The 21,066-nt window shown below is 36.5% G+C and overlaps 1 protein-coding gene and 1 pseudogene across 1 annotated transcript in view; one reads left to right on the top strand and one right to left on the bottom strand.

Moving 5' to 3' along the window:
• The window catches only part of MICU3 (mitochondrial calcium uptake family member 3), a 104,331-nt gene that overhangs the window by 64,794 nt on the left and 18,471 nt on the right, over window positions 1–21,066 (bottom strand). The gene's annotated exons all lie outside the window — the stretch shown is intronic.
• Window positions 17,751–18,366, top strand: LOC118009778 (annotated as a pseudogene).

The raw sequence follows: 21,066 nt of genomic DNA, 5'->3' as shown, positions 1-21,066 counted from the left end.
CATGCCTTAGTCTAACATCTTGAACCAGTTTTTGCCCATAACATCTTTATTTGTTATGATCTAATATGGACTTGATCTGTGACTTCTGCCTCTACCTGCTGCTGCCATTACTGCTTATGATGTACCTGTGTTTTCTCATGAAACTTTCCTTCCTAAGTGTCTGTCATTGGTCCCAGCACGCCAAACCCGCTTGACCACTGCAGCTGGGAATTTGATCCACCTTCCATGAGCTAATGCTGACAACTCTTCCTTCTCCTTAACTTCTACTAACAATCAATCAACAAAACCTGTTGTTCTCCCTCTAATTTCTCACATCCGCCACAGCCACCACTTTTGTGTAAGCACACACTACTTCCCTAAAATTTTACAGTAATGGCCTGTGATTTTTGCCTCTAATCCATTCTCTACTCAGAGACAACAGGCAGAACTATAGGACAGTGTGAATCCTTTAACCACCTGAGTAACAGTTTCAGAAAAAATCTGACCAAGTAGAGTTAAGTTTTCATTTAAACTCCACTGTAGGAAAGAAATTGAAGATGACACAAAGAAATGGAAAAATACTCCAAGCTCATAACTGGAAGAACAAATGTTGTTAAAATTTCTATATTACCCAAAGCAATCTACACATTTAATGCAATTCCTATCAAAATACCACTAGCATTTTTCACAGAGCTAGAACAAACAATCCTAAAATTTGTAGGGAACAACAAAAGACCACGAATAGCCAAAGCAATCTTGAAAAAGAAAAGTAAAGCTAGAAGCATCACAATTCAGGATTTCAAGTAATATTACAAAGCTGTAGTGATCAAGACAATATGGTACTGGCACAAAAACAGACACATTGATCAATGGAACAGAATAGAAAATTCAGAAATGGACCCACAACTGTATGATCGACTAATCTTCGACAAACCAGGAAAGAACATCCATTGGGAAAAGGACAGTCTCTTTAACAAATGGTGTTGGGAAAACAGACAGCAACATATAAAAGAATGAAAGTGGACCACTTTCTTACACCATATACAAAAATTAATTCAAAACGGATGAAAGACCTAAGTGTGAGACAGGAAAACATCAAAATACTAGAAGAGAACACGGGTAGTAACTTCTTTGACATCAGCCGTAGCAACTTCTTACTAGATTGGGAGGCAAGAGAAACAAAAGCAAAAATGAACTACTGGGGCTTCATCAAAATAAAAACCTTCTGTACAGTGAAGGAAACAATCAACAGAACTAAAAGGCAATCTTCAGAATGGAAGAAGAGATTTGCAAATGACATATCTGATAAAGGGTTAGTATTGAAAATCTATAAAGAATTTATCAAGCTCAACACCCAAAAACCAAATAATCCAATTAGGAAATGGGCAGAAGACTTAAATAGACATCTTTCCAAAGAAGACATCCAGATGGCTAACAGATATATGAAAAGTTGCTCAGCATCAATCATCATTAGGGAAATACAAACCAAAACTACAATGAGATATCACCTCACATCTGTCCGAATGGCTAAAATTAACAACACGGGAAACAACAAATGTTGGCAAGGATGCGGAGAAAGGGGAACCCACTTACACTGTTGGTGGGAATGCAAACTGGTGCAGCCACTCTGGAAAACTGGATGGAAGTTCCCCCAAAAGTTAAAGATAGAACTACCCTATGATCCAGAAATAGCACTACTAGGTATTTACCTAAAGGATACAAAAATATTGATTCAAAGGGATACATGCACCCCAATACTTAATGGCATTATCAACAATAGCCAAATTATGGAAAGAGCCCAAATGTCTATTGATTGATGAATGGGTAAAGGAATTGTGGTGTGTGTGCGTGTGTGCGTGTGTGTGTGTGTATGTATAATGAAATATTAATCAGCCATCAAAAAGAAATGAAATCTTGCCATTTGCAACAACATGGATGGAACTAGAGTGTATTATGCTAAGTGAAATAAGTCAATCAGAGAAAAATACCATATGATTTCACTCATATGTGGAATTTAAGAAACAAAACAAATGAACATGGGGGGGAAAAAGAGAGGCAAACCATAAAACAGACTCTTAACTATAGAGCAAATGCTGGAGGGGAGGTGGGCGGGGGATGGGTTAAATGGGTGATGGGGATTAACGAAGGCACTTGTGATGAGCATTGGGTGTTATATGTAAGTGATGAATCACTAAATACTACTCCTGAAACTAATATTGCATTATATGTTAACTGGAATTTAAATAAAAACTTGAAACAACAACAAAACTCCACTTAATGAATTCTACCTCTTGTTGCCTTAGCAATAATACACATCATTTTTGATAATGGTATTAGGTGGTGCCTACAGGTCTTAAATTTAGCAACACCTTAAAAGAAGGACTGGGAAGGTATTTGAGAATGGTTCATGCCCCAGACAAAAAAAGTATATGCTAAAAGGGAAGAATATGATTTATGTATAAGAGATAACCAGAGTCTGGGTGCTTAAAAGGGCTTCCTGCTACTGCTCACTTGTTGCTTCCTTCACTGCCTCTTCTCAATTTAGTGAGATAAATCATATAGTGCAATAATATACACTGGCACTGCTCAAATGCAACATAAACTGGTAAAAAGTAAAAACCAATTTTCCCATGTTGATCCAGTATATTGGCCGGATCCTAAAACAGTCTAGTTATCATCAACTGGGAGGAATGGGTTCATCTGACTGGAGAATGGGATGAGATGAAGAGCAGAAAAGGAAATCAATACTTTGGTTGGCTTTATATTCTTTATATTATTTGTTACTCCCTACTCAAATGCCTTACTGTTTTAATTATTATAGCTTGTGGTTATGTTTTGATATTAGGTAAAGCAAGATTTCATCTTATTATCAATCTTTAGAAAATATTCATAGTGATTGATATTCAAGTTTCTTCTCTAAGTGAACTTTGAAATCAATATGTCAAATTCTATTTAAATAATCCTACTAGCATTTTGTTGGGGATGACACTCGATTTTGGTGTAATTTAGGAGACTTGATTTTTCCCATTTGGGAACATGGATATCTATTTATTCAGGTCTTCAACTATGTCTTTCAGTAAAGTTTTGCAGTTTTCTTCATATAAGTTTTACATATTTTCGGTAGATTTTTGGTACATTTTATAGTTTCTGTGTAATTGTGAATTGTGAATGGAACCTTTTATTCCTGTTACATTTTCAACTGGTTATTTCTGATGACTTTCGTATATTTGCTTTCTATCCAATTACCTTTTTAAACTCCTTCATTCATTTTAATAACTTTTTTCCTTCGATTTTCTAAGTAAATAATCATAAATTCTTTTATAATAAATGACAGTTGTAGCTTTTCCTTTTTAATATTTATACTTCATTTTCATTGTCTTAATTATGAGAGGTCTATGTCTCTAAATATGATGCTGAATAGTTATCAGTAATAGTAAGCATAATTATCTTGTTCCATGTTTTGAAGAGAATGCTTCTAATGAATTGCCATTAAATGCAATGTCTGCTGTTGGTTTTGATCATTATCTTCTACCTTAAATCAGGAATAGGTATCTCTTTTCCTTTGTTCACTGGAAATAAATGTGTTTAGAGTTAGACTGGTCTTCATAGACCTTAGAGATCATCTGGTCCTCTTGTTTCTTTACCTTTTTTACCCAAATAGAAATATAAGTATGAGTCCCCAACCAAAAATTTAAAATGTGTTGGGCAAGTACCAGCATAAATAGAAATCCTCAAACAAAAACTCAAAAGGTATTGGACAAAACTCAATTATATTATATTTTAACAATTTTTAGTTTCCAAGATGAATATTTAAAATCAACTAATGAGCTAATGTAAATTCATTCATTCATCCAACAGATACTTGGTATGTGCACTATATACAAATAAGTTAATTATAAAATAATCAATTGGAAGATTACTTACTTTATCTAAAACTGTTTCTATAGACAAATATGAGTAAGCTTGGTTTAATCATATTCTACCCATATATGCCCATTCAGTCTCAAACCTTCCAAATGTCCACATGCTTCTTTCTCTGTGGTTTATAAACAGACTATTTTCTTTCTTTTTTTTTTTTAAGATTTTATTTATTTATTAGAGAGAGAGAGAGGGAGAGAGAGAGAATGAGGGGGAAGGGGCAGAGGGAGAGGGAGAAGCAGACTCCATGCTGAGCGGGGAGCCCAATGTGGGGCTCGATCCCAGGACCCTGGGATCATGACCTGAGTTGAAAGCAGACTCGTAACCAACTGAGCCACCCAGGTGCCCCAAAACAGACTATTTTCTTAATGAATGATCTAAGGGCACAGATGAAGAATTCAGGTTTTTTGTTTGTTTGTTTACTGTGGTACAGTTCTAACCACATTAAACTTTACAGTGTTTACGAGGTTGATAAGGAGCAGTGGTCCATGAAGTTCAGCTGATACCTGACTTGATCCACTAGAATCCCTGAGAAAAGGGACAGCTTCAGACAAGAAGATTCCCAAAATATGAGAAGGAATTCTCAGACCTTTAAAGGATTCAGCTTTGCTTTTGAACTTTACAAAGTTAAAAAAATCTAAACCTACTGAAGTTCTAATATCACTATTATGATTATTCAAAAACAAGAACCAATAAATAAAGGTGAAAAATGATATTCAAACCAGTTTACTAATCCTCTTGGCAGTCTTGCTTGCTTACAAATGACAATGACCTTGTATCATGTTAATGTTCAGAGCATTTTTAAAAAACAAATACAGCCATTTCCCTGTAGCACACTGGTGTGAACCTATGGGTATAATCCTTATATTACAAGGAACAGGTGAAGTATACCAGTATTCACTGGATGATCTACTTTAATACCTTTTTTGCTTATCTAAATCCAATGTATCTTTCTAAAGTTAACTTCTAAAACTTAAGATTAATCTAAACATTTTTCATTAATATGTACTGTTTCATTAAATAATACCTTTTGCATCACAAATTCCCAATATAGAAAAACCATCAATAAGTATAATATAGCTAAGGTGAATGGAAAAATAAACCTGAAAGCCAAAAAACCTGAATTATCTACATTTAGTTGTTAAAACATTAATTATTAAAATGAAAATCTCCATTATCAATCCAATATTATGTACTTAAAAAATAAGCCTTTCAAAAGTGGCAATAAAATATAACTAGACCATTTGTTAACCACAGGGAGTTAATATAAGTCATGGTCATCTAAGAAAAATTCTTAATTTCCATAGGTTGACAGTCAAACTAAAAAACACCTACTTAGGAAACCGAGGAAGTGACAGCCTTTAAATTGTTAAGGAATATTAAAGAGAAAACCCCCAAGTTTATAGTGGCTACAAAGAGAAATGGCCTCTCTAAGAACTTAGCTGGTGGGTACGAGAAGCATAGATGGAGCTGAAGACTGGTTAAGCTTCTAAGAAGTAATTTCTCCAAAGTTCAAACTTCAACACAAAGTTTCCACGTTCCATATTTCCTGGAGATGCTTCTTTTAAATGGCTTATTCTAAGGTGAAATCTTTTCTCTGCATGTACTCCTGCCTTTGGAAGTTATTTGTTGTTGTTATTATCAGCAGACCCACTCAAAAAGCTCTTTTTAAATGCAGGGAGACTGAAACATAATTTTTGTTAGGCAATAAGGAGCACATCAATCCATGAAGTATAGCTTATTACTTACCAATTTAAAAAATTTGTTCTAATTAAAAATCCTTAGAGATTAAATGTAATTAATATTTGTACCCTGAATTCCTGTTTTCGCTGGTGTTTAGAAGAACCAGAATCTTCATTGTGAGAACTCTGATACTGAAATAGTGTCCTTGACTTCCTCTTCCTAAAAGCACCTGTTGAAGATACTTAAGCACTATTTGTGGTATTTGTTTCATTCACTTCAGTCTCTGGAACCAATCCTGTCCCACCCTGGGAATAATCAAAGACTTTCGGGCCAGAGATTTGGGTGGTGGTGTCTGTCCTGCTCTGGAACCAGGAACTGAGCTTCCGATTTGCTTCTTATTGTTAGAACCTACCCCTTATTTCCCAGTGTCAGTACTCAGTACCTGCCAACCTGTGACTGAGGCCTTTTCCTGAATCCTTCAGGAGTTCCCCTGGGATTACAGTGCTTGCCTATCCACTCATCCCAGTGGTAGGTGTTAAGCTGCTATTTATCAGGTCTCCTAAATGCTTTATTTTAGAGTGTCTGCTATAGAGATCTGCTAATTATCAACATATTCAGTAGCTGTCTACTGCTAGTACCTCATGAAACCAACTAAACTAATACTAACCAACAGCTAGTCCTAACCTGTTGGTAGAAACAAGAATGAGTCTAATTTCACTCTGTGCCTGAGATGAGCTCTGGGAACTATAATGTCTCTGAGGTATGGTTAGCTCCAGCAATATTTTAGATCAACTCTGCTTTTCATTTCTCTGGAAGTGAGAAACTTTTGCAGCTATTTCCAAGAAGATGAATCTCTGCTCCCTATCAAATAATCTCAGTGATTCTTCCACTCAGACTCTCAGAAAGGAGAACTGTCATAAAACGTCCGCAGTCATGTCCTCTGTATTGTATAAGATACTGCTCCCAATCAATCCTAATTAATCACATCCTTGTAATAACATATCTGAAACTCTGACAACAGCGAGTATTGAGAGTTCCCTGAGAGTCAATACTGTACTTTAAATAAATCCTGGTTATCGGGGCACCTGGGTGGCTCAGTCGTTAGGTGTCTGCCTTCAGCTCAGGTCATGATCCCAGGGTCCTGGGATCGAGCCCCGCAACTGGGCTCCCTGTCTCCCTCTCCCACTCCCCCTGCTAGTGTTCCCTCTCTCGCTGTGTCTCTCTCTCTGTCAAATAAATAAATAAAACCTTAAAAAAAAAATCCTAGTTATCTTAGATCTTTATACATCCCTGTTATGTCACTTGTACTCCTTTCACCCATTCATACTGGGTTGCAATTATCTGTTTACATATCTGTCTCTGCCATTTAACCAGGAATTCCTTGAGAAGAGTAGTAGTTGTTACGTTTATAAGAACTTAACCAGTGATGAACATAATGCCTGGAACATCTAAGAGGCTTGGTAAATGATAATTGTGTGAATAAACAAATGCTTGTGAATGAAAACAAAATCGGCAACTGGGTAATAAAGAGCCAAAGGGATACCTGAGTCTGGGTCAGGTAGTAGACAAAGGACAAACAAAAGAGAAGCTTTTGATTCCAAACTAGGAATTTAGAGTGAGATAATAAAAGATAATCAAAAGTTTTAGTGAGAAAGATATGGCATAATTTGTGGGTATCTTTTTAAAAAGTTGTTCAAACACATCTTTAAAACTAACTTTGGGGGGCGCCTGGATGGCTCAGTTGGTTACGCATCTGCCTTCGGCTCAGGTCATGATCCCAGGGTCCTAGGATGGAGCCCCGGGTCAGGCTCCCTGCTCAGTGGGGAGCCTGCTTCTCCCTCTCCTGCTCCCCTGCTTGTGTTCGCTCTCTCTCTGTCAAGTAAATAAATAAAGTGTTAAAAAAAAAAAAAACTAACGTTGGTAAATGCTTAAGTTTAGCTATTGCAATAAAAGGTATATGAGATTTATTTTTAATTTTATTATTTTAATACAGTAAAAATTCTGGTTAAATGAATCTCTTCTTAAGTAGGGATACAGGCAAAAGTAATTTGCTGCTTAAGTCTTAAAATGTGGAGCACTCAATTCTTACCCCTCCCAAGTGATTGCAATACATAAAAACTACATATGTAGATTTTTTTCATATTTAGATTTTAAAAGGGTTCTATGTACTTAAAATTTTAAAGTACAACTCACCCTTGAACAACACAGGTTTGAACTGCACCTGCCCACTTACACAATTTTTTCAACAAATACAGTACAGTTCTGTAAATGTACATTCTCTTATAATTTTTCTGAACATTTTTTCTCTAGCTTACTTTGTGCAAGAACACGGAATACATATAACATACAAAATATGTATGTGTTAATCCACTACTTATGTTACTAGTAAGGCCTTCCAATCAACAGTAGGCTATTAGTAGTTACATTTTTGGAGGAGTCAAAAGTTATATAGGGGTTTTCAACTGGAGGGGTGGTGATGCCCCTAACTTCTGCATTACTCAAGGGTCAACTATAATTACAATATTACTAGCTACATATTACTTCACTTAGCTTCTTTCAGTTACACATTACCAATTCTTTTCTACAATAAAGAATAATTTTTGCTTCTATAATATTGCTTCAAAAGGGGTTAATTAATGAAATTCGCAAATTTTTCTAACTTTTGATTAGAGGAATAAGAACAAATGAACAATATATTTAGTGAGAAATTTATCAGTATATGAATTAGGGAAGGCCAGATAGAAGAGAATATAGCTTTTCAAATTTGAATGAATAGTGGTAGTTATAACATAGAAGTACTTTATTGTTGGAGAAAAAGATAAATAAAAGTATGATTTGGAAGATGCTCAAATTTAGATTACCCTTTTTCCTACATGAAGGATTGTAGGAGGGTACAGCAGAAGAGGGAAGAGAAGCCAGAACAGAAAAAGTAAGGGAAATAGAGCATATGTTTTATTTGGCACAATCCTGAACCAAGTACAAGACCCAGACTGTGGATAATCAGCCAGGAATAAGGTGATACACAGTGGTTCAAGCAGCAGGCAAATTGGCTTAAGACCATTATTCAAAGGGAAGGGTATGTGCTATGGTGAGCGCTGTGTGTTGTGTAAGACTGATGAATCACAGACCTGTACCCCTGAAACAAATAATACATTATATGCTAATAAAAAAAAAAAGACCATTATTCAAAGAAGAGATGAGTAGACCAAATCAAGAGAAGCCTGGATTCAGAAAGAAGAAAATTAGTCCCTGGAAAATTGGCATAAGGCCACTGGGGTGTAAAGTAGGAATCCATAAGACTAGGACTAAATCACAGAGATCACTTCCATTAATAATGTCAAAAGTGGACAAGTAGCCATTAAGCTCCTTTGTCTTAGTATCTATGGTCAGGCTGAACCTATAGGTCTGCAATTAGGTGAACTTTCATACCAGAAGAATATAGGAGACCAATCCAGCTGACATATATATATATATATATATATATATATATATATATATATATATATATATGTATATATATATAATTGCACTGGTAACACAATATTTTCATTTCTTTTGGAAAGATGAGGTAATTAAAAAATGTAGCTTTTATTATGTATATAGCATATATATATATACAATTTACCTTCATCAAAAAATAATCATTTCTTCCCTTCTCAGTGCTCAAAGCCTTTACCAATTAATCCTTTCTCTACTGTATTAGATAGGATAGGCTAAACTCCTCAAATACAATGGCTCAAACACTACAGAAGGGTGTTCATTTCTCTCTCATAAGAGTCCAGAGAGGACATTCTGGGACTAGGGTTGCAGAGTGGGATCAGGGAACTCTGCTTCAGAGACTCAGGGTGAAGCCATTATCAACTGAGGTGGGGAGGGTGAGGCGGCATGCAAGAAGTTCATGTGATAAGCTTTTATTGGCCAGGCCTCAAAGCAGTATAAATCACTTCTGCTCGCATTCAATTGAAGAGAACTTAGTCACATGGCCAAACTTAAGCACAAGGGATGATGGAAAATGAAAAACTGGGCATCTACAGCCCTAACTATTAGGGAGGAAGAGAAGAGATTATGGTCAACAGCTTGCAGTCTGTTATACCAACTTTGGGTATCAAGGACTCATGGGATATAAAGGACCAGGGAGAAAAATATTAGAATTACATGTATGTTGAACAAAGACTTGGAGAAATTCACTTCCAAAACAAACCACATCTGTAGGATTGGAAGCCTCATGGGAGGTAACACTTCCAAATCACCTTCATGTATTTTTCAGGAAATACTAAACTGCTATGATTCACCCAGGTTGAGAGTTCCACACATTTTATCTTCTGCATTCTGTATCTCTTTCCATAGTCTTAGACACAGCCACTATTGACTTGAAGTTTAATGTTTACATCTGCACTCTCCCTAGCTCTGCTTTTCCAAATTTAGCAGAATGCTTCTGTATCTCTGACCTTTCCACAAAACACTGCAGTGAGATTAAGAAACACTGGGTCTGGGCCTCCATCCTTAAATGTTGAGAGACGTCCAGTGTAAACAGATGTTTTGTGTTCTACCTCCACAGACCTACCCACATTAGCTACAGGAGGCTAAACAGTAATTACCGTCCTACGGCTTGATTTACAAAGTCTGAATTGAACCATCTATAGGGAAAAATATAATGGTCTTCCAATTTTTGCTCTACAATTCTAAAACTGAGTTATTCCCAAACTAAATTTGTTGACAGATTGCTATATTCAAAATATTTTAAAAAACCCTAAAAACTCTAAATCTATGATCCAAGTAACAGAGAAAAATAAAATTACCTGAAAATTCATATATATAAACTTAAGTTTTATTTTTTAAACTTGTTTCAAATTTTAACAGCTTCATTTCTTTCATTAATATAGTAAAATTCACTCTGACAATAAAGTATCATCAAACTTCAAAATAATGAAACACTATAGCATGTGTGACTGACAAATATTAACTATTAAATATAATTATGGTTTCTTGGCTTTATATGGGCATATTCTAAATAGATATGTTAAAATTTTTACAGTGTTATTTTTCACAGATTAGGAGAATATGGACATTTAAGTTTAAGGGAAGGTATCACTGAAAAATTTTTAGATGTGGCAAATTTTGTGAAGGAAATGGAATTTTTCATTTCAAAAAGATCTTGTACAACCGCTAATGAAAATTATCCAAGCATGGATCTCAGAGTTGGCACATAAATTATCTTATATTTAAGTGCAAGGCCACACAGAAGAAAAATGAAATCACAGAAATCTAGAGGCAAAAAAGAATTTAAATTTGCCTTTTCATTTTATTCCTCCTAGGAAATTACACTTTATACCTTCTAAGAAATTATTTTATGGGAATTGCTTAACATTCTTTTCAAGTTTGCTAAAAATGTTTAGGGAATTTTCTTTCTAGCTCTAGAAAGCTCTATCTTTTATGTTTTACTGAAAAATTGTGAGCTACATTTTAATCTCAGTTTTCCTATTTATAAAAATGGAGAGTTTACATGGAAATAAAAATTTAAAATACAACTGTAAAACAAAATACATAATTTATTCACAAAAATAAGTAATGATCATTTTTCACGTAACTTTGTGGAATCTCTAAGTCATGTTGACATGAGCAAGATGAATGTTTAAGAAGTGGGAGAAATAATAAAAGCTACATTTTTTAATTACCTCATCTTTCCAAAAGAAATAAAAATATCGTGTCAGTGCAATTATCTTCTTTGGAATTTCCAAACTCAGACCTTTGCAACTAGTACTTAGATGTTACTTCTTAAGGTAGTGAAACAAGGGTCTTCAGGCAACAGTGTACATCATTATCCTTCCTATGAATAACAGAAAGCAAAGGTTCACTGCCAAGGCACAGTCTCATGTTACTTCAGGTCAGCAATTCGAAAATTTACTCTGTGGTAAGGTCTGATTTTCCCAGGGAGGCAAGATTAAATGCCAGATAAAAGATTCACTACTTGACAATTAGAGAAACTGATGCCTACAAGCTGATAATACCCTAAAGAGGTAGCTTGAAACAATTATATCAATTATCTAAACACTGTTTAATGTATTACCTTTTAGCAGGTGAGAAACAGAGCCATGAGAATGAAAAACGGAAGAAGGAAAAATAACCATTTGTATTAACCAACATTATTTTGATTACTTACCCTTATTAGTTTCTTTAAAAATGGTTTGATATTAAATCAAACCAACACTAATTTTAAAAATAAAGAATAATTAAGCATTTATTTGATTTCAAGTAGGAAGCTGAGCATTTGTTATTATGACCTACCTGATACTGGCAACAGGGCTAACATTTTTATAAAACACCGAAGAGCAAAAATGTTTTAAATTTAGATTTTTAGGTTATATTTTCTGGATAAGAATCTTATGAAATTCTATTCACATCTATTTTTATTCCAACTAAAAAGATGTTCACGTATTACACTTGGCTTTCTCAAATGGCTTCAGGCTCATTTACAAGCTTCTAAGAAGATAAAAGGGGTAACAGTTTCTCTGCTTGTTGGGTGGTCGAAAGGTTAAATATCAAATTCCAATGTGGGAAAATCCCAAGTACTCTAGGTGAAGTGTTTTGATGCTAGGTAAATGTGTCCATGTGGAAATACACACAGTCTGAAGACCAGCCAATAGTATTGCCCTGGCTGAAATCAAATAGAAAAAAAAGTTGTAAAAAAAAAAAAAGTTAACTGACCACTTAGTCTAAAGTCTCCACTTGCATTGTTATAGTAGCTTACATTATAAGGTTCTTTACAAGTTTACAAAGTACTTTCACAAATATCATCTCAATATTGACAGGAGGATGATGTGAGTAAAAGTTATCTAAGGAGGCAGTATGCATAGAGGTTTAGGGTGTGTATCTCATCTCTTCTCGCCTATTCAAAGTCTTTGCTCCAGCAGTACCTCTCTTGCCCTGCCTACTCCCTCACTATTTTTCCCTCTTCTACTGAACACTTCCCTTCAGCATACACATGTTGGCATTCCTCCAGTTTTAGAAGGCTTCCTGTCCTACTTCTCCATTTAGCTACTCTTCCCTTCCTCTCCACCTTGTCTCCTGCATTCACTTCCTGTCTCTGACCTCCTCTACTTCAGTAGGTTCTCCCCTCTACCACCCCACTAACTGCTTATCAAGGTCATGGATGAACTCTTTGTTGCTAAATTCAAAGGTTAATTCTCAGTTTTCATCTTACAGCATCTGACACATTTGATAACTCTTTTTTCCTTAAAATAATTTTCTCAGTTTCCAAGACATCACTTTCCTGATTTTCCTTTTACTTCTCTGGCATTCTTTGTACTTTTGCTGGTACTTACTTCTTTGCCAGTCCTCAGACTCTCTTTTTAAAACCTATAATTACTTCTATGATGATCTCATCTGGCCTTTACATATTATAAATATACTGACAAATACAAAATTTATACATCTAGCCTTCTGAAATAATATAAATTCCACAAAGGCAGGAATTTTTAAGGGGTACACTTCAGCTTCCCCAGTTTCTTGCTTGTAGCAAGTTCTTCAATATTTGCTAAATAAATGAATGCATGAAAGTGGTTGTAAAACTTACAATTATTAAATAATGATTCCTTTAAAAATTGAAGCATATTAAAAATCAACAATTATCTGGCATTAATGTAATTGGCTTCAGAACTGTGGGGTGGAGAAGGCAATACAGTCAAAAATGTTCAATAATTTGCCTTGTATGTGTAACCACTTGAAGACTAGAAACAGGATGTACAACTTTCAAGCCACCAGAGAGACAGAAAAGAGGAAAAAAAAAAAAAGGACCAATCTAATGTCGGGGCATAAAGAGAAAAAAATTACACATGCTCAGGTAATACAGCAAAAACAGATGTAGATATGTCAATAAATATGAGTGGGTTAGACTCTCATTAAAAAAAAGGAACTCATATTTTTAAGAAGCAATATAAACATTCCTTACAAGAGTCAGAGGTAAACATTGCCCCAAATGTTTGAAAATACACAAAATTATGGGCCAAAAGCATTAAATGGGACAAAGAAAAATTCACCAAGAAGACATTACACACATAAAACAAAACAACTTAAAATTATATGATGGAAAACCTGTTAGAAAAATGCAATTTGGCCAATTCACAATCACGGCTGAGATGTAAATACATCTCTACTAGAAATGGGTAGATCAAATGAAGAAACCATGTAAGAAAAAGAATCTGTGTAACAAAACAAAAATAAGATGCTTGTTTTTAATAAACAAAATATATAAACTGACCATATATTAGTCTTCACAAAAATATCAATAAAATAAAAATGTGGAAGTTATTTGGTTCAATGAAATATTCACAGAATATTATAGAGTAGTGAATATAAATTTACCAGGCGTACTTATATCAATGTAGATAAATTTCTTAAATATAATATTAAATAAAAATACAAATTATAAAAGGATACTACCAAACAAGTATATATCATTCAGGGGTACACTCATTTGTAATAAAATTACGAAAACATTCATGGGAATGATAAAAATCAAATTTAGAACCGTGGTTATCTCTTTGGGGAAGAGAGAATTATGATAGAGGTATATATGCTGATGGTTTATTTTTTAAGCTGTCCAGTGCATATATAGCTATGCCTTATATTATTACCTATTTATTGTATTTTTGAAAGTTAGTTATATGTTGTTTTTAAAAAAGAAATCATTCAGGTTTTATTCCTTGCCTCATATGGAAAAATGCTAAAATTTATCAGCAAAGAAATGAACATAAAAAAACCACTATGGAAAATTTGAGATACACTACTATACAATTAGACAATTCTTGGGTTAAAAAAGAAATGAAAACTGAGAATACAGTTTTTGAAAATGGACACTTAGGGACTCACAAACAGCAATCTGTGTAATTTGGTCAAAGCCATTACTAAATGGGAAAATTAATATCCTTAAATATATATTTTTAAAAATAAGAATTTAAAGTAAATATATGTATTCAACTCAAGAAGCCAAAGAAAGGATAAGATAAATTTGAAGAAAACAGAAAAGAATAATAAAGATAAAAGCAGAAGTAAACAAAACAATAAAACAGTAAATGAATTTAATTTAAAAAATGTATTTAAAAAGATCAATAAAATAGACAAACCCCTATCAAATCTGATTTGAAAAACGACCTGAAAATGAAATAAACAATACTGAACATAAATTACAGTATATCCAGAGTTTGGAAGGGTACCCAATTATAAGACAAGAATCAGAAATCTATAATATATTGATATAGTAACATTTTAATATAATACATCAATGAGTAGTAGTCTATGGCCATTAAAAAGGATATTGTAGATCAGGAGGTGGTACTTGCGTAAGATTTATAGGACACATAGCTTGGTGAGAAAAAAACAAGTTATGAAAGAATGGGCAAAAAAAGACAGAAACCAAGCTCATGCTTTAAAGAAACATACACACACATGTATGGACTTTAGAAAAAGCTGTGGATTGCTACATTACTTTTTAAAAAGCAAACAGCACATATATTATTAGCCTCATTTTACAAAAGAGTTACTAGCCTAGTCTAGAGAAGCCTTCATCACTGTCATGCAGACAGCAACTGAGTCTCTGACCAAATCCAGAGTTCTTCCACATTACACAACTTGGCATTTTGGAATAAAAGTGCATTGGTTTTGCAATCCTTCAGGCCTATGTTCAAATGCCAACTTCACCACTTCCTAGTTGTAACCTTGGGAAAAATAACCTCTCTGAACTTTAGCATTTTCAATGTAAAAAGTGGGCAAATAAATACCAATTCCACAAACTGTAAAGATTAAATGAAAACTAAATGAGAACACTTCCTTCTCCGTTAGCCAGTAGAATCAGTTCATCAAGAGTGTCTACTCTGTTGATCAGCAGGGTCCAGAAATAGTCTTTGGCAGCTCAGCTCCATGTATAAAGTTTGAGGTATCAAATGCCTTTGTGGTACTATAAGTTGGGAGTTCTTTAAATGTGTCCATGATGACAAAACTATTCCAACGGCCTGGCATTTCCTTGAGGCTCCCATCTGCCTTTACCACCTTTCTCTCAGTCTTCCTGGCTCAGTTCCAAACATCTAGATTATATGGTATGTGGTATTCTATTTATTTCTTAAGAGTGATGGCTGACCCTTCATGACAAAATTTCTAGCTATGCACTGAGCCACAGTCTTCTAGGCCTGGCTACATGACTCCCAAGATAGTTTTTCTAGACTGCAACTGGAAGGAATAAACATAATACATCATTAGTAGTTTGGACTATTTTACCCTAAATGAATCACCTTGAACTTACCCAACTCTATTAGCTTGGGCTGTCATAACAAAATACCATAGACTGGATGGCCTGAACAACAGAAATTTATTTTCTTACAGTTCTAGAAGCTACAAGTCCAAGATCAAGGTGTCAGCATGTTAAGTTTCTGGTGAAAGCTCTCTTTTTGGCTTGCAGATGGCACCTTCTTTCTATATCCTCACATGGTCTTTCCTCAGTGTGTGGGCATATTAACAAAGTGTGAGTGAGCTCTCTGATGTCTTTTCTTATAAGGACACTAATCCTATCAGATCAGGAGCCTACCTTTATGACCTCATTTAACCTTATACTTCCTTAGAGATCCCATTTCCAAATACAGCCACACTAGACATTAGAGTTTTAACATATGAATTTTGAGGGGACACATTCAGTCCATAACACCAACCATAGAGTGACTCATCTGCCCTTTTCCTCTACTCATTTATACAGGTCTTAAAAATGCTCTGGCAGGTCACTTCCCTCAAGCTAGAATTTTATTGTCTGGAAGAACTTGAATACCTGGAGATTTTACTATGTACCCTCTTGTGGATTCTTTATAAAGAAACAAACAAATAAATAAACAAACAAACATTAAGTAAGATCAGTCCTAGAGTCCTTGGCCTACCTGTACCCCAATGGAAGGTCACAACTTGAAGTTCCCTGCCCACCAACCAGCCTTGGCCTACTTGCATCATAGTGGGGGATCTCCTGCACGCCAATTCTATCTCATGGTTCCCTGTCTGTCAACACTGGCCCAGTGCACACCAGTAGGCAGTTTCCAGGTAGCCAGTCCTAGCTACGTTTTAGGGTCTGCCAGCCTCAGCCCAGCAACTGTGGGAAAAAAGCTCTAGTTGTGAATACACCTTTTCTAACAAGGCCTAAATCCCAATCTAGGGAGGGAGCCCCCCTTCCAAGTTTGTTCTTTCCTTAGGTTTTCTCCCTCAGCCCTAGAATATTCTTTTGAATTTTGATTCCTTCTTAGTAGCTAATCTCTTGTAAATAGTGAACAATTCTTCATATTGAAGCTTATCTGTTCAAATTACTGTGTGGTTTCCATCTTCTGCCTGGCCCCTGACACAGAAGGGCTTGAGGTGAGTGTCACTGGGTGTTTCACAGTGCTCCAGGAACAAGCAGGACAGAGGCACACCAGTCAGAGAAAGAAGCCTCTTCTGCCTACAGTGTGCCTGCTGCACAGTCTACCGGCAAAAAAGAAACATTTGCAAGTTCCAACGCCAGCATTACAAGCAGATGCAATGAAGGGCAGATTTGAAGCTGAGGCAATAATCTCATACCTAGCATCGTAACCTTGCTGCTATCCATACACAAAGTCCCTATTTAGCTACATTTAAAAAAAAAAAAAAAGTTAACACATACCAAGACCTTCTTATGTGCCTGACCATTTTAAGCTCTCTTAATAATCCTGTAATGTGGGATGCCTGGGTGGCTCAGTCGGTTAACCTGCCTTTGGCTCAGGTCATGATCCCAGGGTGAGTCATGATCCCAGGGTCGCACTCCCTGCTCAGTGGGGAGCCTGCTTCTCCCTCTGCCTGTGGCTCCCCCTGCTTGTACTCTCTCTCTCTCTGACAAATAAATAAATAAAATCTTAAAAAAAAATAATCCTGTAATGTAGGGACCATTACTATCCTGATTTTACAGATGAGGGAAATGAGGCATGTAAATTTAATTAGCTTTGGCAAGGTTCTTGAGTAAAAGAGCTGAGATTCATATCTAGGTATTCTGATTCTAAAGACCACACTCTCAACCACGTGCTATATTAATTTTTGTTTCCATTGCTAAGACAAAAACAAGCTTTAGAACGTGAAGAGATTTGTTCCTTTTCTGGAGGCCACTTCCCCCACTGGTCCAACACACCATTAGCATGGGACGGTTTCCTCTCATGCTCTTGGGCGCAGCATCACCCTTTAGACTAGAAAGCTGGTGGGCACTGAGGAAGAAACCAAACAAGAAGAAAGTGGAGGAGGTGCTAGAGGATGAGGAAGAAGAATATGTGGTGTAAAAATTTCCCAAACATCAAGAGGAAAAGGCAAAGTGGACTACCTCCTAGAGTGGAAGGGGTCATCAGATGCAGACAACACATGGGAGCCAGAAGAGAACCTGGGCTGTCCTGACCTCATTGCCGAGTTCCTACAGTCACAGAAAATGGCACATGGAACAGAAAAATTATAGGAAGGCAAGCGCAAAGTTGACTCTGATTCTGAAAATAAGGGAGAGAACAAACCAAAGAAGAAAGAAGAGTCAGAAAAGCCATGAGGCTTTGCTCAGGGTCTGGAGCTGGAGCATATTATTGGAGCTACAGACTCCGGTGCAGAGCTCATGTTCTTGATGAAATGGAAAAAATGTGATGAGGATGACCTGGTCCCTTCCAATGAAGCCAATGTCAAGTGTCCACAGGGGTCATATCCTTCTATGAGGAAAGTCTGATGTGGCATTCCTACCTCTCAGAAGATGGTGACAAAAAAGATGACAAGAATTAACTCTCCTGCGTCCTAGCCCCTGTCACATCTGTCCGTGGGTTTCAAGTGGAGAGGGAAAGGAGTTCTACTTGTCTTGACACCATAGAGGTGGCTTGAGGAGATGTCCTTTGAAGAGTCAGTACACTACTTAGAGCCGCCCAAAGGAATATAAAGCCTTTCCAGCTGTGTAGTTTGCACACCCATCCCAGTGGAGGGGAAGGAGAAGTGCTGCAAGGCAGCTCATTCTGTACTTTGCTGAGAAAAGTAGAATGCCTTCCATGAAGGACAAAATTTGCAGAATAGGTGTATAGGAGAGCAAACAATATTGTAGATCTTCAAAGAGCATGTCCACAACACACAGCCTGCTTTCCAAAAGCGTTAATTGCATTTTTACAGTGTGGTGTATATGTAGTTTTTGGGGATCACTGGTGTACTATTTAGGGGTAGGAGGGATGGAGTAGGAAGGAAGGAAGACAGAATCATTTTTGTTAAAATTTGGGGCCTTATTGGGAAAATGGTGAAACATTGAAAAGAACAACCTAATGATGATTTGGTTTTATGTCCAGAATATTTTAGCTTTTAAAAAAAGTCATTGGCAACCTAAATGAAGACTGTGAGAGACTGTTTAAAAGCTGTGAATATCTGAAACTTCTAAGTCAATGTGTCCCCTGCCTGAGTTTAATGCTGTTCCCAACAAAGGACTACAGCAGTTAGTCAGCAGCTGTCATTTGTAGAATGGAAACTGGTTAAGGAGGGAAGTTTTATTGGAACATAGGCCAGGCGACTGTTCTGTCTTAGAGATGCTAACCCTTGATGTTGATAAGACCCTTTCTTTTTCAAGATTTTTTTTTTTTTATTTGAGAGAGAGAATGAGACAGAGAGCATGAGAGGGAGGAGGGTCAGAGGGAGAAGCAGACTCCCCGCCGAGCAGGGAGCCCGATGTGGGACTCGATCCTGGGACTCCAGGATCATGACCTGAGCCGAAGGCAGTCGCTTAACCGACTGAGCCACCCAGGCGCCCAGACCCTTTCTTTTTCAATTATAAAGTTATAAATACCAGCTTGTTCATCCAAGCAACTGGCTGAGGTATTTGGGGAGGGGGAGAGGGTGGTATAGAAGGTGGGAGACTAGGGAAAGAAAGGCCCATGCTCTTAGAATGGAAAACTCTTGGAGCCTGTCTGCTTCTTGAACTGTGAACTCTGAAACCACTGGTGGTGGCACTTTAAGAGTGGAAGGATTTCAAAAGCCCTGGTCTCAGGAGAAGATTAAACTTTCATACTGGGGCCATGGTTCACTTGTGTTATGGTGAGCGCAGTGAATTGTGCAAGACTGTGGAATCACAGACCTGTACCTCCAAAACAAATAATGCAATACGTGTTAAGAAAAAAAAAAAAAAGAAGATAGCAGGAGGGGAAAAATGAAGGGGGGGGAATCGGAGGGGGAGACGAACCATGAGAGACTATGGACTCAGAAACAAAATGAGGGTTCTAGAGGGGAGGGGGGTGGGGGATGGGCTAGCCTGGTCACGGGTATTAAGGAGGGCACGTACTGCATGGAGCACTGGGTGTTATACGCAAACAATGAATCATGGAACACTACATCAAAAACTAATGATGTAATGTATGGTGATTAACATAACATAATAATTATTAAAAAAAACACAAAACAAAACAAAATTTTTCTAATCCCAGGAATTACCTAATACCCAAAATGCTGTCTTGGATCATGAGATACATCAGTTCTCGACATTGTCTAGACCTGTACCTAAAAATCCACTGTAAAATCTTCTTAGGCATGTGCTAGGTTTCTGTGAAAACTTTGTTTAAATGTAAACTTTGTACCACGTTGTCAGTTTTTGTCTTAAAACTATAAATTAAAAAAAAAGTGAAGAGAAACCCTATTAGAAGCTAAAGTTCTTGGGGTGCCTGGATGGCTCAGTCGTTAAGCTTCTGCCTTCGGCTCAGATCATGATCCCAGCGTCCTGGGATCAAGTCCCTCATCGGGTCGCTGCTCCGCAGGAAGCCTGCTTCTCCCTCTCCCACTCCCCCTGCTTGTGTTCCCTCTCTCACTGTGTCTCTCTCTGTCAAATAAATAAATAAAATCTTAAAAAAAAAAAGAAAGAAGCTAAAGTTCTTTAATATTGCTATTAAAAAAGACAGCACACTTAGATAGTATTTATCTCTGAAAGGAAACTATGAACAAATATGTCAAAATGTTAACAAGTATTAATTCTGAATGCTGGAATATACAGTTCACCCTTGAACACAGGTTTGAACTGCACAGGTCCATTGATCCATGGATTTTTTTTTTCAATAAATACAGTACAGTGCTGTAAATGTATTTTCTCTTCCTTATGATCTTCTTAATAATATTTTTTCTCTAGCTTATCTTGTTGTAAGAATAAAATAAGGTGGGGCGCCTGGGTGGCTCAGTTGGTTGAGCGACTGCCTTCGGCTCAGGTCATGATCCTGGAGTCCCGGGATCGAGTCCCGCATCGGGCTCCCTGCTGGGCAGGGAGCCTGCTTCTCCCTCTGACCCTCCCCCCTCTCATGTGCTCTCTCTCTCATTCTCTCTCTCTCAAATAAATAAATAAAATCTTAAAAAAAAAAAGAATAAAATAAGGTGTATGCATATTGTAATAATATGCATATAATACATACCACATACAAAACAGGTGTTAATCAACTGTTTATATTATCAGTAAGGCTTCTGGTAAACAGT

This window comes from Mirounga leonina, unplaced genomic scaffold (assembly GCF_011800145.1).
Source record: "Mirounga leonina isolate KUSES-001 unplaced genomic scaffold, KU_Mleo_1.0 Mir_128, whole genome shotgun sequence".
Taxonomy (NCBI): Eukaryota; Metazoa; Chordata; class Mammalia; order Carnivora; family Phocidae; genus Mirounga; species Mirounga leonina.
The sequence above is the reverse complement of the archived record's forward strand: the minus strand, read 5'-3'. Positions and strand labels throughout refer to the sequence as shown.